Genomic DNA, 16,378 nt, shown 5'->3' with positions numbered 1-16,378 from the left:
ACGAGAATAGTTAGGAACCTCGTGGTTACACTAGAGTTGACATTAATGACACTAGTCAGATGCACAGTGTCTTCCTAATAGTAAAAACCTCCAGTGCTGTTGCGTTGGTATGGATGCCACTCAGTATAGGGGACCCTGAGGCTCCTCTCACTCACCCACATAAATCCATCTCTTTTGCAAAAAGGAAGTACACAGAATGTGCCGCAGAGTGTGTGGCATCAGTGTGAAAAGGAACAAAGCAGTTTAAACTAAGAATTGATCTGGAACTCTTCCAATAATGAAAAGTTATGGGAATTTGAGATTGAAACTGTCCGCATGAAGGCAGGATTGTCTGTCCTAATCCCTTTCTGGCTGTGCCTAAATCCTTTCTAGTAAGAGCCAATGAATAATAAGGGATTTAGTCTTTTTTTATTGATTGATTGATTGATTTCATCCTCTAATCCCTCTGTTTCTTTCTCTCTCGACTCTATAACTTTTTCCATACAGTCCCCTATGCCTGGAGCCCCATTTCTGACCCAATCTGCCAGAGATCTCCACCCTCTCCTACTCCAAATCCCTATTTAAAAATACATTTCTTCCTTGAAAGGCTTCAAGTATCAGAGGGGTAGCCGTGTTAGTCTGGTTCTGTAGAAGCAGCAAAGAATCCTGTGGCACCTTATAGACTAACAGACGTTTTGCAGCATGAGCTTTCGTGGGTGAATACCCACTTCTTGCATCTGAAGAAGTGGGTATTCACCCACGAAAGCTCATGCTGCAAAACGTCTGTTAGTCTATAAGGTGCCACAGGATTCTTTGCTGCTTCTTGAGAGGCTTGACATTCCTTTCTAACCACTGCTGACTTTCAAAGCGCATGCTCTGATAACCAAAGCAGCCACATGCTCCTATTGATGACACCCTCGTCCTCCTTTCTCTTTGCCTCTCTACTGTTCCATCATAACCTATATCTTGCCCTTTGTGGCGGTAACTTTACAAGGCAGCATGGGGAGACATTTTCAAAGTCATAAATGGCACCTCACTCCCAGTGACTTTGAATGGCAGTTAAGTGCCCAACTGTCATTTGTGCCTTGAAAATCTCCTCACCGTGTCATATATATCAGCAAGCACCATAGACATTTGTGGGGCTGTACAAGCAACTTGCTGTTGTCACCATATTATAAGCATAGTTAGGGTAAGTGTTCTGTGATTTCTGTTCAAAAATATCTTTTGTGAAACATGCAGGATATATTCACTCTACTGAATGCACTGGGTAAATAAGCATTGTGCGTATTGTGTGGCTGATATAATCCTACTTTGATGTACCATTTGGCAAAATGATTGGGTTATGCCCAAGTGGTGCTATCAACGTATAGTTAATTTGGCTAATCAAAGAATTATAGAATGCATTTGTAGATTCATATATTTTCAGACCAGAAGAGACCTTTGTGATAATTTAGCATGATCTCCTGCACTACACAGGCCAAAGAACCTTACCCAATAAGCTGTGCACCAGGTCCATAACTTTTGCTTGAGCTACAGCATATCTTTTAGAAAGACATCCAGTTTTACTTAGAGATGGCAAGGAATGCAGAATCCACCACATCCCTAGGCAAGTTATTCTAATGGTTAATTACTCTCACTGTTAAAAACTTGTGCCATATTTTCTAGTCTGAATTTGTCTAGCTTCAGAGCTACTGGATCTCATTGTGCTTTTTTTCTGCTAGATTAAAGAGCTGTCTATACTATCAGAAATGCATGTGCGCACGTGCATCTGATTCTGGGGCTGAAGGAACCCAGCCCTGGGGAACCTAGGTCCTGCAGGAGAGCTCCACTGGGAGGGGACTTGCAGAAGGGAGAAGTAGAGCTCCTTATGAAAATACAAGTGACACAAGCAGTACGTTGATAGAATTACAGAACCCCCTACCGCCCAGAAGAGTAACCCTAATAAATGAGTGTACCTCAACATAATGGGCAACTCTGGTAACAGTAAGCCCAGAATCCTGGGTTCTAATACTAGCTCTAGCACCAACTAAACTCTTCAGGACAAGGACTGTCTCTCATGATGTGTTTGCACAATGCCTACCATATCTGATTTGGGGATTCTTAGGTGCTACCATAATCAGGGACGGCTCCAGGCCCCAGCACGCCAAGCGCGTGCTTGGGGCGGCATGCCACGGGGGGCGCTCTGCCGGTCGCCGGGAGGGAGGCAGGCAGGCTGCCTTCAGCGGCATGCCTGCGGAGGGTCCGCTGGTCCCGCGGCTCTGGCGGACCCTCCGCAGGCATGCCTGCGGGAGGTCCACCGGAGCCGTGGGACCGGCAACTGGCAGAGCGCCCCCCCGCGGCTTGCTGCCGTGCTTGGGGCGGCAAAATGTTTAGAGCCGCCCCGACCATAATATAAATAATAACCAGCAATGGGTCAAAGTCAGGACATGTTTTGGTTAAGACAGTAAACTTGTGGACTAAGAGGTAGAAAGTTCCACCATGTTTCGGGGAGCAGAGGAGTCATAAAGGGAAGCTATATCAGCAAGGAAAGGTAGGCAAAAACCTGTCAGGTAACTAATCCATTCGTGTTAAGTGGGATGGACTATGCCCATATAATGTCTGAGGAAATACCAGCTAGTCTATTTAAAAGTCTGGCCATGCTGCTGCATGCTTGCAAATGTCTCATATTGAAAATGATGGGAAGCTCGCTGGTCTCATTTAACTCAATTGTTTCCCCTTTCTAATCAAATATTTTCATAGTGTAAAACTTACAAGAGCAGCATAGGCTGTCGTACTATTTAGCAGACAGTACTGCCGCAGAGCCATGAAATATGGCCCTTCATTGTTAATATAATTTTGAAAAATAAAGTATGTTTATTACCTGTTATTTTCTGTTAATTGTTTTGTGTGGGGAAAAATAAAAGCTGCTGCCTTGAAGCATAAAAAAAAATGACAATGTGCAGTCATAGTTGAGAGCACGAAAGTGTTCGGGCTATGAAAATTATGTAAATGATGCATTCCAGTAAAAGAACTTTCAAACCCTCGGGGTCTTTAAACAGCATTAATTCAAGAAGTTAGATATAAAATTTAACTTTTTCATGCTAATAATGATTTCATAAGGAAAAACTCATTAGTAAAGGTGACAAATATGAAAGTCTATTGAACATTTAAATTCAGGAATCTTAGTGTGTGCCCCTGGGATATATTTACACAGCCAATGACTCTCTGATGTTATTAAGTAATTTATTTGAGAAAGTCTCCATTCATGAGTTTACATAAGAACAATATCAGGTTTACAAAGGCTTGTGTTGTCAGTATAGTAAATAACTAATTTACAGTGACTTTTGCTTAAGATTTTCATTAGGTTGTGCAATATTGTTTGATAATTTAATGTCAGTTTCATTAGATCATAGTTCTCCCTCCATGAATAGAGAAAATTAAAGTGAAAAATAAATTATGCTACCAGGGGCGGCTCTAGCAATTTGGCTGCCCCAAGCAGGGCGGCACGCCGCAGGGGGCGCAGTGCCAGTCGCCGGTCCCGCGGCTCCGGGGGACCTCTTGCAGACGTGCCTGCGGGAGGTCCACCCGAGCCGCGGGACCAGCGAACCGTCCACAGTCATGCCTGCGGGAGGTCCACTGGTCCCGCGGCTCCGGGGGACCTCTTGCAGGCATGACTGCGGAAGGTCCGCCGAAGCCGCCTGCCGCCCTCCCGGCAAAATGCCGCCCCAAGCGCGCCCTTGGCACGCTGGGGTCTGGAGCTGGCCCTGTATTCTACTTAGAACATTAACTAAACTTCAGAACTATATATGAGAAGTGAGAAAAATTAACCTGATTTTCATCTAAATTATAAATCAGCTTAGCTATATGATACAGATGCAATTAAGCATCTGAAGTGGTAAGAGCCTGAATTTTATTGGTGTGCACATTTTTCATATGCCAGATCTTCCAATGACAATCCAAACACTGTGTATTGCTTACTCATTCTGGGTGGTTTGGTAATCTGCGGCATTAATTTTATCCATTTATAAGCTTCTTCGCATGAGCATCAGCAGTGAGGCCTTCCATTGAATAGGCCTGGAAACTCAAATACCCTCACACTTCTAGAGAATTTGTCCTTGATCTTTATGATTATTAATTACAATGTGATCTAGAAACTGGAACCATTGGGCTCTGTACTGTAAAAATATAACAAAAATATAATCCCTGCCCATAACATAGTCCCTGTTACAACCTGAGTGGATATGACAGACAGAAGGCGCAAAACATCCTTTCAGTCTTGATGTTGAAACACAGTTGGGGATTAGGGTGACCAGATGTCTCGATTTTATAGGGACAGTCCCGATTTTTGGGTCTTTTTCTTATATAGGCTCCTATTACCCCCCACCCCCGTCCCGATTTTTCACACTTGCTGTCTGGTCATCTTATTGGGGATGGATATGTGGAATCTTCAATAGCTACTGCTCATGTCATAATATCCTGGATAGACTTAGGAGAAAGAAAGAAAGCTCTCCCTATGTGACACCTTTCACCAGCACTAAACACACTGAAAAGCATGACTAAGCCACTAACCTGCAACAGATAATGTTCCAAGATATACAGCAATCATTGTGCAACACCCTTTGCTGCCCCATAAGTTTAGTGTTGGCGTGCAATGCCATCAGAAAAGGTGAGAGCAACAGAAAATGAATTGACTGCTACGAAAGGAGGAAATATATAAGTACTCAGCTAAAAAGATGCTCTTTGTGGCAGCATCTTGTGTGGACTGGAGGGAGGTGATATGGGTGTCTGTGACGAGGCGATCTGGTTCCCCGCCACCCCAGAGAGGGACGAGCTCCTCTGGACGCCAAAGTGGGCAGAGCCAGTGGAGCTTGCGCCCACCCCCCAGAGGTCAGGGCGCAGGACAGAAAGTAGAAAAGCCTGACCCCAGAGCTCACTATAGGCCCGGCCGCTGGAGAAGCCTGTGGCCTAGCTCCCGGTTGGGAGATTCCTGCAGTTTGCAGCTGAACCGAGGGCTGGCCAGATGCCGACCAGACCCCGGGGAAGCTGTTAAGCCTGCCTGTGGCAAGTTACCCGGAGGAGCTGCCAAGCCTACTGCTTGCCAGGTACCCAGAGGAGCCCATGGTGCTTGACTTAGTGGAAGACTCCGTCCAGACGCAAGTACCTCTGGAGCGGGAGGTAGGAAGTAGCCCGGGAGCTGCTGACCCTAGTCTGGCTGCAGCACACCCAGAGACGATGTCAGTGTGTCGCAGCCAGGATCCCCACTGACGCAGCAGCGGGTCATCTACCGCTGCTAGGGCCCCAGGCAGGAGTGGGAGGGCCTGTGTCCCCCCTGCCACCCAACTCGCGGGTGGCCGTCTCCCCCTCGCCCAGGCCCTTTGGAGCTAGGACCTGGGCCTCCTAAACTTATTTGTTTGCTCAGCCCCTGCCTGAGGGCCTGAGCTATTGACCGTTTGTTGCCCCGCCCTGACCCAGGGCCGGGGCTTGCTAATATTGAACTGTTCGCTCAGCCCTGCCTGAGCTACTGACTGTTTGCCGCCCAGCCAGGCTAATTCCCTGACTCACCTGACCTAAGTAGTGAGGCGGCCTCGTTCCCCGCCGCCCCGGAGGGGGACGAGCCCCGGCTGAACCCCCTACAGTGTCACTGAGTACAGAGAAAAGTAGGTTAGAGAAACGGAGATGATTAGGGCCTGGATGGGAGTTTCAGCTGTAAAAACACAGAAAGTGGCTGATCGTAGAGGTACTGTGCAGGAAGAAGTGAAAGGATATAGACCTTGCTTGGTTGGATGGGGAAAGGGAGGGAGGAGCAGCAGAGATTAACCCTGGTTATGGCCCTGAGTGTCAAGGAGAACGGTGTATTGACTTTGAAAGAGCACATGAAGAATGGGAAAAGGGAAATGGCTAGGAGGGAAGATAAAGAGCTCAGTTTTGTCCATGTTTGGTTTTAAGTTATAAGAATGTATCATTTAGAACAAAATAAGATTAGTTCCTGTGTAATCAGCTAGGCCATTGAAAGTCCTCTTGGCTTGCTGCTGCTGGTAGATGCCTGACGGGTGAGGAATTGGAAGCAGGAAGAGAGAAACAAACACAGCAGAATGAGTTAGCGTTGTGTTCATAGAACAAGCCACTCATTTAAAAGAATATTTTTTATTCCTGACGGAAGGCATTGGTACAGATTTTCATATGAGAAAGTCACGTAAAAATCAATCGGAGGTTTCATTACAATGGAAGCCGAGGGGCTGTGCTCATCTGTCTTGTGAGCGCGCGAGTGCAGGACGCAGTAAGAAGAATGCCCCAAGGGGCAGGCCCTCGATGGCCGAATTCTAAATAATTCACACAGGATTCAAGTAATTGTTTCGAAAAACGTGCATTAAGAATATTCCCCATTAACAGCAACGTGTTGCTGACGCCTGTATTAGTCATGATAGTTGTGTAAAATAACCGGCTGTAAAAACAATAGGGGCCAGAGGTATTATATTTCTTCCTGTCTGCCTCCCACCCAACCAATGTTGGGCAGAGTTCACTGGCACAGACAGCATTAGTTATCATTCTACCATGACAGGTTACAGGCCATCAGACCTTAAAGTCACATCATTCCAATGACTCTTTCTCATGCTGGATTTGGCTACCAAGGTAACACTGTAGAAATACCTATAAGGTAACATAACCCCGCTGACACCACCCAACTTCAATTTCAACTAGATTTTAAGCAGCCGCTAATCCCTGGAGCACAGAGAAAGTTAGAGATTGACTTCAATGGGACCTGCTCAGTGCTCAGCCCTTTTGAAAGACAGGCCACTTATTTGAGGATGAGATCTGTGCTGCAATGGGTTCAAGTCACCTTTATGCCCCCCCACCCAATGCTGAGCTGCTCTGGGAACTGGGGAGGCCCCCAGTGTAATTTAGGGTATGTCCAGACTGCTATCGCCCAAGCAGTGTTAATCTAGGTAGTTTGGGTCCTGGAGCAGTAAAGCCATGAGTAATTACTAGCATGTGCTGCCACAGCTTCACTGCACCAGGATCTGATTAAAGCTAGCTCTGGTATGTTTACTGGATCTGCAGTCACACCCTGTGATTGCAGTACTGACATATCCTTGGTCCACCTTGGGGGCCTGTCAAAGGTACAGAAGCCTCCCTGGGCTACCCTATGGCCTGCAGTCCTGCCTGGAATCTGCACAGTGCTTTGGCCAGCAGCATGTCCCCTATGCCAGAGCTTGCAAAAGGGTCTTCAGCTGTCTCTTTAGTGCCTGGGGTGGGGAGAATCCATCCCCAGGAGGAACAGAGGCTTTTACTGACTTTTTATGCAGCTTCAGCACTTTTACCTGCCATAGAGGGACTGGGAAGTGGGAATGAGAATCTCATCCTAGGGGCCTAACATTAGGCACCCGTTTGAATAGCAAACCTTCGTTGTAGCCTCTACTAGTGATTCCCAGACTGTGGTCTGTTTAGCTCTCGTTGGTAGTCTCCAGAGAGCTGGTGAGTCAAATGGCACTGACTCTATCTCGCCAGAGGTCTTAGGGATCTTGTAAAGAAGAGCCTGGGTGCCTGTAAACTCAGCTGGAAACATGGAGGAGGAGCCAGCTCGCATCCTTCTCCTAGTAGCACATGAGAAGAGAGGGAACAGGAATGATAGGATGGGCACTCATTAGTGGAACAGTTTAAAATACCTCAGTATCACTTTTCTATGTAACCGTTTGCTGTAATTGCCACAAATGACAAAGAAAAGAGGAGGTGGTCCATGTGACTCTGCATGGGAGAGGACCACTGGAAATCTCTTTAGCTGAGAAGCCCTGGTCTGTACAGTACAGTATACTGAGAAGTTATTATACGTTGTAGCATATCTGCACATACAACTCATCAATCACATTTTACGGTTAATCCTGTTTGCTACGCTAGTGCCTGGGCACCAGCCAAGATCGGGGCCCCATTGGTCTAGGTACTGTACAACACAGAGTACTAGATAAGCTAGTACTAGACACAGCCCTAGAAAGCTTGCAATGTAAATAGGCAACAGTGAACAACTGGATGACAGAAAACATCCCGTTAGTTCCATGATTTATTTTTGGGAGGTGGGGTTTGAGTTCGGAGGAGATATGTTAAACCAAACAACAGGAGAGGGTACATTGATAAGTGTAGAGATAACTGTCCAGGATAGGAAGGAGAAGGGAATGCAGGGCAGGTGTCAGGTGGGGCTGAGGTGAAGACACTGTGGAAGAGGAGATGGGAGGGTGTTGGAGCAAATGGCCAATCAGCACCGGGAATAGAATGCCCAGTCAAAACTGTAGCAAATACTCCAACATCAGTGTCTATTGGTCCCTTCTTAAGCTACTTCTGCAAATGCCCCTACCATCTTTGGCTGGCTCCTCCCTGTATTTTCTTTCCCAAAGGCCAAATGCAAGAAGAGGAGGGGCGATGCCGATTGGGACCTAGTGCCCCAGAGAGTCTCCCCTGCACAATTCTGGGTCTCTGGGTGCTGGGGAGAAGGGTGGCCCTAGTTATCCCTCCACAGTGCAGCAGTTCCTGCTTAAGCTGCTTCTGCAGCTGCTCCTGCCTTCTTCAGTGACTGTTCACGTCAGTACTGACTGTATAGTGTTCTAGCAGAGTCTTTCACAGCAGTAAATGTTGCTATTTGATATAAAAATACGATGATACAGTACGCCCTTAGAGGATGAGATCAAACTTTGACCTCTTAATAGTTTCAAAAAGTATTTCTCTACTGTTTGAATGCAGAATATCTTCAAGTTTACCTAAGGAAAGTTAGAGATGATTTTCTAAGAAAGGATAAAGAAAACCTGCAAAAGCTTTAACAAAAGGAAATACATTAAAACAGATAATGGTACTGGTCTTATGTAAAATTCCTCCCTGTTCCAAACACAATGGAAATCCTGAACACAAGGCAATTTAACTGTACGTGAGCTGGCCTGACACAACTAATTGCTTACCTTTTGGCTTTAAGCATAAGCAACAGTGGTTAGTATCATGCTATTGTAACCCCCCAATAACAAGAGTGAAGCAGGTTCATTTAATTTTGTTTAACATTTCTTCTGCACTCTTTTCCTCCTCTAGACATTGATATTGTTGCCCGTTTGGTCCAAGCAGTTAGCTGAAATTCAAGGCCTTACCAGGTTGTTTCCATTAAGATGAGAAATCAGTTATATAAGTCCAATATAAAATTTGAGACAAGAGAATCAAGCCCTATCCCTTTCAATTCAGTTCTGTAGGATTCAACTAAAAACAAAACAAAACAAAAAACAACTATCTGGATGAATAAAATTACCAAGCCTTTTACTGCAATTAGATACAGAATCTTGCTAGTCACTGTTTTGTATTTGTTATATTTCAGTGGCCACAAGCTTCTGAGAAGGCTTTCCCCTTCGTTCCACCCATTCCAGCTGAGGTGTAAACCAACAGGGAATTATAACCTTGCCAAGAGATGGACTTCATTGTGAATCACAATTTCCCTCCTTTAAATCACTTTAACTCTTCTTAAGCATATATGACAGCTACCTCACTCCAATGATATACTTGTGAATTTCCCAGAACAGGGGAAAACAGCCACACAAATGTCTTGAGGCTACAGAGCTGGGTAAATAATGTATCAAACTATATTTAGCAAACAATGCAAACTAGTAAAAATGGAGAAAGGTGGGGAAAATAGATATACCCCGTGACTATAAAGTTATTGAATATTTAGTCAGTTGTTTAGAGGCAATGCCTGTTGAAAAGAAATGTCCTTGGTTTCGCCCTTCCTGTGCTAATGTTAATAACTCATAATTAAGGTTCCAATCCTGAAATGAGGTCTGTTGGCACAGACCCTGTGCCCTTGCATAGGGCCTATGAAATCAATGGGGTTCCAGACAGGCTCAGGAGTCTTTGCTTGCAGCTGTGACTGCAAGACTGAGGTGTTAGGATATATTTGAACCCGGCTGTCAAAAAAGCCATAGGCTGTATAACACTCACGCTTTTTAAAAGAAATATCCATGTTAACTTTTGTCACTTGGGGATTTTTCATTGGAGGAGGCGGGGTGCGGGGAGAGGGGAGAGAATGCAACTGAAAAACAGGCAAGCCAGTTCCAAATGGAAAGCTTGAAACCTTCCAATGACCTCAGCAACACAGGAGACTAAAAGCTTAGGATTCTTGTTTTTTCATGCAGTCGTTAGGAAGGGAAGACATGGGCTCCATGATTTTGGGGTGGGGAGGAGTTGGGGGAGATCTGCAGCTTGCATAACTGGTTGAAGACGTGTGCTACTTCTCCTGTAGCAGACAAGGAAGCAAAGGAAAAAAGAGGAAAGCAGCTGTCTCTTGTCAGCATTGCTGCTGCTGAGACTCAGAATTGGCAGACATTGGGGAAGAATTTTATGTTATTTTGGAGTATTTGTTAGTGTCCCAAACTCATCTTTAATTGCAAATTAAAGGAGATTTTCATTTTCATATTTGTAAACCATAAATTAACGACTTTCACTTTTCACCCCTGCATGCCCAAGTTTGTCATATGTGTCAATAACAATAATACTGTACATACAACTCACAGGATAGTGGCACTTAGGTTCCAACTGAAGAGGATTCTATCAAACTGAAGAGGTGATGATACTTAATGTCCCAATTCAGCAAAGCATTTACGCACATGCTTAACTGTGTGCAGAAGAGCAATCTCATTGAATTCAGTGGGAGTATTCACATGCTTAAAGTTAAGCACGTACTTAATTTTTTGCCAAACTGGGGGTTTATTTAGGTTCTTACTGTCTGAACAACATGCTGTGTAATTTTTTCCATTTTGCAGATTTCCTAACAAAACTATTTATTATTATTGTTCGTGTTGGGGTAGGACCCAGAGGCCATAAACAAGATAAGGGCCTCAGAGTGAGGAGTCTGTAGAAATGGAAAATAAAAAGTTCCAGTCCCAAAGAGTTTACAACCTAAAACCACAATCCTGCAAAGAGGACTGGGGCTTAATTTAAAACAGGATGAAGAGGAGAGAAACAGTAATAAGAACACATGTTGAGAAAGGAGAGCTATGTAGGTAGCTAGATGGTTTCAAGTACGCTGCTTTTTTAAAAAATAACTGATATATATATAAATAATAAATATATAAGACAAAGCCTATTTATACATCTTAGCTTTAAGTATCTCCTCTATTTACCACATGTTCTAAATCTGTTCTCTCTGTCATCTAACAAGGTATCTTCCATAATTATTTTTATCCAGTTTTTTGCTTGGTTCCTTCTGTCCTTTCAAAATTAGCTTGTCTAATCAAAAATCACTTCTAGTTGTAGTTCATTACAAATAGATAGGAAGAATGCTTGTTTACTGAGAAATGTAATTGGATTAAAATATTGACAAGAAAGAAATCTGAACTGTAATGAATTTTTTTTAAAAGCACTATGAGCAAGCATGAAAACCAACAAAACCAAAACAAATTAAAAAACCCTAATGAATGAAAATACTATAAATAGAATATGACGGTGGAAGGAATAATTTATCATCATCGCTTACCTAGTCCTTGTTATTCAATTGCGAACGGCTGAATATCTAAGGAAAAGAGAAAAAGATTTATGTATTTACCAAATCGTCATCAAGTAAACAATTGATATTAGCTGTAATTTATCTTCTGGGCTTTGAACCCCTGTACATTTTAATGAAGCTTTGTTACAGAAACAATAAATATAGTGTAACTGAAGCTTTATAATACATTAGAGGAAGAGGATTTCATTTCAGCTATCCAGTAATTATGTTGATAAAGTTCATGTGATCACAGAAAAACTATGCTCAGTTGTTATCTTTTGTAAGTGTATATCTGGGCATATTGGGGGGTTGTGTGTGTGTGTGCGCGCACACGTGCAGGCACGTGCACAGGAACAAATATTAATACAGAGAATTTGTCCAAGCATTAGGAACTTTGTGTTGAATGATTATCAGGTAATTTCTTTAGCGCATACCTTTTCCTGCCTCCCAGTAGTTAAAAATACACGAGCCTGCTCTGTTTCCTTATACTGACCAAAATAACTTAGTGGTATGTTGTTTACAATCTTTTTTTTTTTACTGAAAATTTAATAACTAAAATAAGGAAAATAACTAGAAATGAAAACACAAGAAAAAAGCAATAACACAATATGAAAGAAATAAACAAATGCCAAAAAGAAAACAATAAAATACCACAGAAACAAAGAGAATGCATAAGATGAATAACAAATAGAATATAAAAATTGGAAGCAAGATCAGATCATTTAGAGCTATACTATAAATAGTAGAAAAAGGGATGACTTATGAAAACAGTGAATCTTAAATCCTAGATAAAGTTTGATTCTTACCTGTTCAATTGGCTAACACCTTTAGATCTTTAAATCCGCAGACCTAACAAACAAAATTGTGAACAGAAATTAAAGATAATAACAATGTTCCATCCCTAAGAGAGGCATTTTGTTGATTGATATTAACATAATTAGCACCTCATTTTATTTTTTAGAAAACCATTCAAGTCATTCTTTCAGTTGAATAACAGCAGTGTTAGCAACTGAGGTCCAGTGTTGTAATTGGATTGCAGGATCAGGCCCTAAAGTGGTAAAAGTTTAGGTTTAAAAGGATTCACTCTCATCCCAATATAAAACAGCTTGTTTAGAGAGTGTAGTTTATGCAGCTGTTATGTTCACATTTTGGTACACAAAGAATGAAAAAAACCCACTAACCAAAGCATCAGTTTACAGCGGAGATGAAAGCATAAAGCATTTGACTACGCAAAGACAGGAATTAAATTCCAGATACATCCCTTAAATGTACATATGCAAGTCAGTGGGAAGAAGTCTGTGCATGCCAGAGGCTCTAAGCAACTGTCAGGACAAAAAAAAAATCATTAGTGGTGTAGACCCAGCAAAGCATATAAGCACACGTGTAACTTTAAGCACACAGATGGTCATTGAGTAAAAGACCTCACACTTGGTGAAAGTTATGCATGTGTTTAAGTGCTTTGCTGGATTGAGGCTTAAGGGAATGGAAAGATATTATGCAGAGCTGTGCTCCTGAATACAACTTGACTACCTACATACTCCAACATTTCAAACTTAAAATTATAGAATCAAAAAATTGCAAGGGCCACCATTAGCATGACAAGGGACAAAGCATTAGGAGATGATAGGTCTTATTCTATTTTTTTAATTAAAGGTATGCACACATCCTCACCCTCCTGCCCCCGTGTGTAAAAATTACAGAAACTGTCTTATATTATAAACAAAACAAATTTTATTAAGTACAAAAGGCAGATTTGTAAGTGGTTCAAGGGATAGCAAACAAAACAAAGCAGATTATTAAGCAAATGATACAAGACACGCAAACTAAGCTTGACGCTCTAGATAGGTAGGATACAAATTAGCAAAGTCTCACCCTGAGTGATAAACAGGCTGGCAGATTCTTAAGGCACAAGTTGCCTTGGCTTTCCCAGGTTTTCATACACAGGCTAAAGATCTTAGCCTGGGACCATCACTTCTCACAGTTCAGTCTCTGTTCCTCAGGTGTTTTCAGGTGTGTTGTGGTAGGGAGAGTGAGGACCCCTCATGTTGTCATTGTTCCTCTTTTATATCTTCCTCCCACTTGCTGGAAAACTTTTTTTTGCTGTGACCTGGGTCAAACAGTTCCCATCGAGTTGAGCTATCTCTAAGAGGTTTCTATTGCATGGTTCCTGGGGTAATCCATATGCTTGTGTGCATTTCTTTAATTAGCCACTAACATTCATAGAATCATAGAAGATTAGGATTGGAAGAGACCTCAGGAGGTCATCTAGTCCAACCCTCTGCTCAAAGCAGGACCAGCACCAACTAAATCATCCCAGCCAGAGCTATGTCAAGCTGGGCCTTAAAAATCTCTAAGGATGGAGAGTCCACCACCTCCCTAGATAACCCATTCCAGTACTTTACCACCCTCATAGTGAAATAGTGTTTCCTAATAGCCAACCTGGACCTCCCCCAGTGCAACTTGAGACCATTACTCCTTGTTCTGTCATCTGCCACCACTGAGAACTGCCAAGCTCCATCCTCTTTGGAATCCCCCTTCATGTAGTTGGAGGCTGCTATCAAATCCCCCCTCACTCTTTTCTTCTGCAGACTAAACAAGCCCAGTTCCCTCAACCTCTCCTCGGAAGTTATGTGCTACAGCCCCCTGATCATTTTTGTTGCCCTCCGTTGGACTCTCTCCAATTTGTCCACATCCTTTCTGTGGTGGAGGGCCCAAAACTAGACTCAATGCTCCAGATGTGGCCTCACCAGTGCTAAATAGAGGGGAATAAACTATTGATATTATTCCCTCGATCTGCTGGCAATGCTCCTACTAATGCAGCCCAATATGCCGTTAGCCTTCTTGGCAACAAGGGTGCACTGCTGACTCATATCAAGCTTCTCATCCACTATAATCCCCAGGTCCTTTTCTGCAGAACTGCTGCTTAGCCAGTCAGTCCCCAGCCTGTAGAGGTGTATGGGATTCTTCAGTCCTAAGTGCAGGACTCTGCACTTGTCCTTGTTGTACCTCATCAGATTTCTTTTGGCCCAATCCTCCAATTTGTCTAGTTCACTCTGGACCCTATCCCTACCCTCAAGTGTATCTACCTCTCCCGCCAGTTTAGTGTCATCTGCGAGCTTGCTGAGGGTGCAATCCACTAACATTGTTTGGCCTCATCCAACATAGCACATTTGAAATACAGAGACATGGTCAATATTCCCAGCTTCAGATACAAAAATGATACATGCATATAAATTGGATAAACAAATTCAGTATATTATAATCTTTCCAATGATATCTTACAAGAGACATCTCGCAGAAAGTACATTTCAGTTATGACATATCCATAACAAAACCGTATTTGCATGAAGAATATGGGGTGTAGCGTCACAGTATAACTCCTCCATGTGGACCTTTTATAGGAATAAACATGACTTTATTTTGGATTAATTAAAGTCACTTTATTCCATAATAGAATATCCACAGGAAGGAGTTATATCAGAATAGCTATAGAGCAAAAGTTATTCTGCTATACTTATGCTGGCCAATTTCCCCATGCAGACAAGTGTCAGCTAATCTAGGCTGGAATGCATTTCCATCTTCTCCAATACAATATGTTTCCCAAATTACACAGCTCACAGCTGAGTTGAATCAGCTTGGATTTTCAGACTGTATTTAAAGCAACTCCATAACGCTAATAAACCAGGGCACTTAAAGGTTAAGCAACTTGGGTTATGGTGATACAGTCCTTTATACTTTGCTTAGCTAATTACATTCAGTTAATTAACAATTTCAGTAGTAACCTACCTTGCGAGAAAAATGAAATCTACTGTGCTGTGCTGCATTCTGATGTAAATGGCTCTAATTGCACTGTAAATAGCATATACACACACTATACTCAATGTTAACAGCATGTAGATATTTTGTTAAAAGCTCCATTTGTTAGACACAAGCTGCAGCAGCTTGTTCTCTGCTCATGCGCAGTTTCAAATACATGAGCTCTGCTAGGTTTTAGCAAGATTAAGCTGGCTTTATTATTTATTTAAAACCTATGCATTTACTTATAATATGTATTAACACCCAGATACCAAGGTGAGGGACAGCTTAGAAATGCATAGGTACATTTCATATTCAAGACATATACACTGGAGTCACAGGATTGTATTGTTTTGCCCATAACCAGAAGTCTGGAGAGCAAAATCTCATTAAGATCAGTGTGTAGAAGTAGGTTTACAAGCCATGCATATCCATGAATAGATTAATTTAAATGTCTGAAAAAATAGATAGCTGTTCAAATAACTAGCTGACAGTCTTCGGATTTAGAAAGTCAAGCTAAGATGCACTGAAAACTTATGATGTTCAGAAATAAATCTAGCTGGAAAGTGGTGCTGTAGGAAAATGAATCTGGACTCTGGAAAGGCTGCTCCCCACCTCCCTTTTTCCTCCCTGATCTTCCCATGACTCTGTAACATGCACTTATCCCTGGCATTCTGGTGGATTTGGATCTAATGCGCTCTCACACGGCACCTTTGAAAATCTGATTTGCATAAACCAATGCTTGCATAAGGTGTTTAAAAGATTTGTCAATAAGAAGAATGTTGCAGCTGGAGGAATATTCAGAAGGCTTAGATTCATGCAACGTATCCCATAAAATCTGGCTTACATGGTAGTTATACTATGGTGAATTTGTCCAGTATTGACTTGTAATGGTGACGAGTGGGTACCTCTGTAGATTCAGGTTTCTTAGTGTTTCTAAGTTTTGGAGTTCTAAGTTTGTACAACATGCCATTTCTGATCGCTGTAGTCTGAAAGTTGGTACCAGACGGCTCTGACACACCATTTTCAAACTTAGGGAGAAGCAAAAAATAAAATAAAATGCACCATGTTTGATGGTTTCTTATACATTTTTTGCTGAAACAGATGCAATTCTGTTTGTGGATT

The 16,378-nt window shown here is 42.6% G+C and overlaps 1 long non-coding RNA gene across 1 annotated transcript in view; it reads left to right on the top strand.

Annotated features, from left to right (window-relative positions):
- Positions 1–1,087: 1,087 nt before the first annotated feature.
- Positions 1,088–16,378, top strand: part of LOC123361759 — a 47,708-nt gene continuing 32,417 nt past the window's right edge. Inside the window, exon 1 of the long non-coding RNA XR_006576217.1 lies at positions 1,088–1,168. This is a non-coding gene — a long non-coding RNA (uncharacterized LOC123361759). The remainder of the gene's footprint in view (positions 1,169–16,378) is intronic.

This window comes from Mauremys mutica, chromosome 1, assembly GCF_020497125.1.
Source record: "Mauremys mutica isolate MM-2020 ecotype Southern chromosome 1, ASM2049712v1, whole genome shotgun sequence".
Taxonomy (NCBI): Eukaryota; Metazoa; Chordata; order Testudines; family Geoemydidae; genus Mauremys; species Mauremys mutica.
This window is presented reverse-complemented; position numbering and strand designations above follow the sequence as displayed.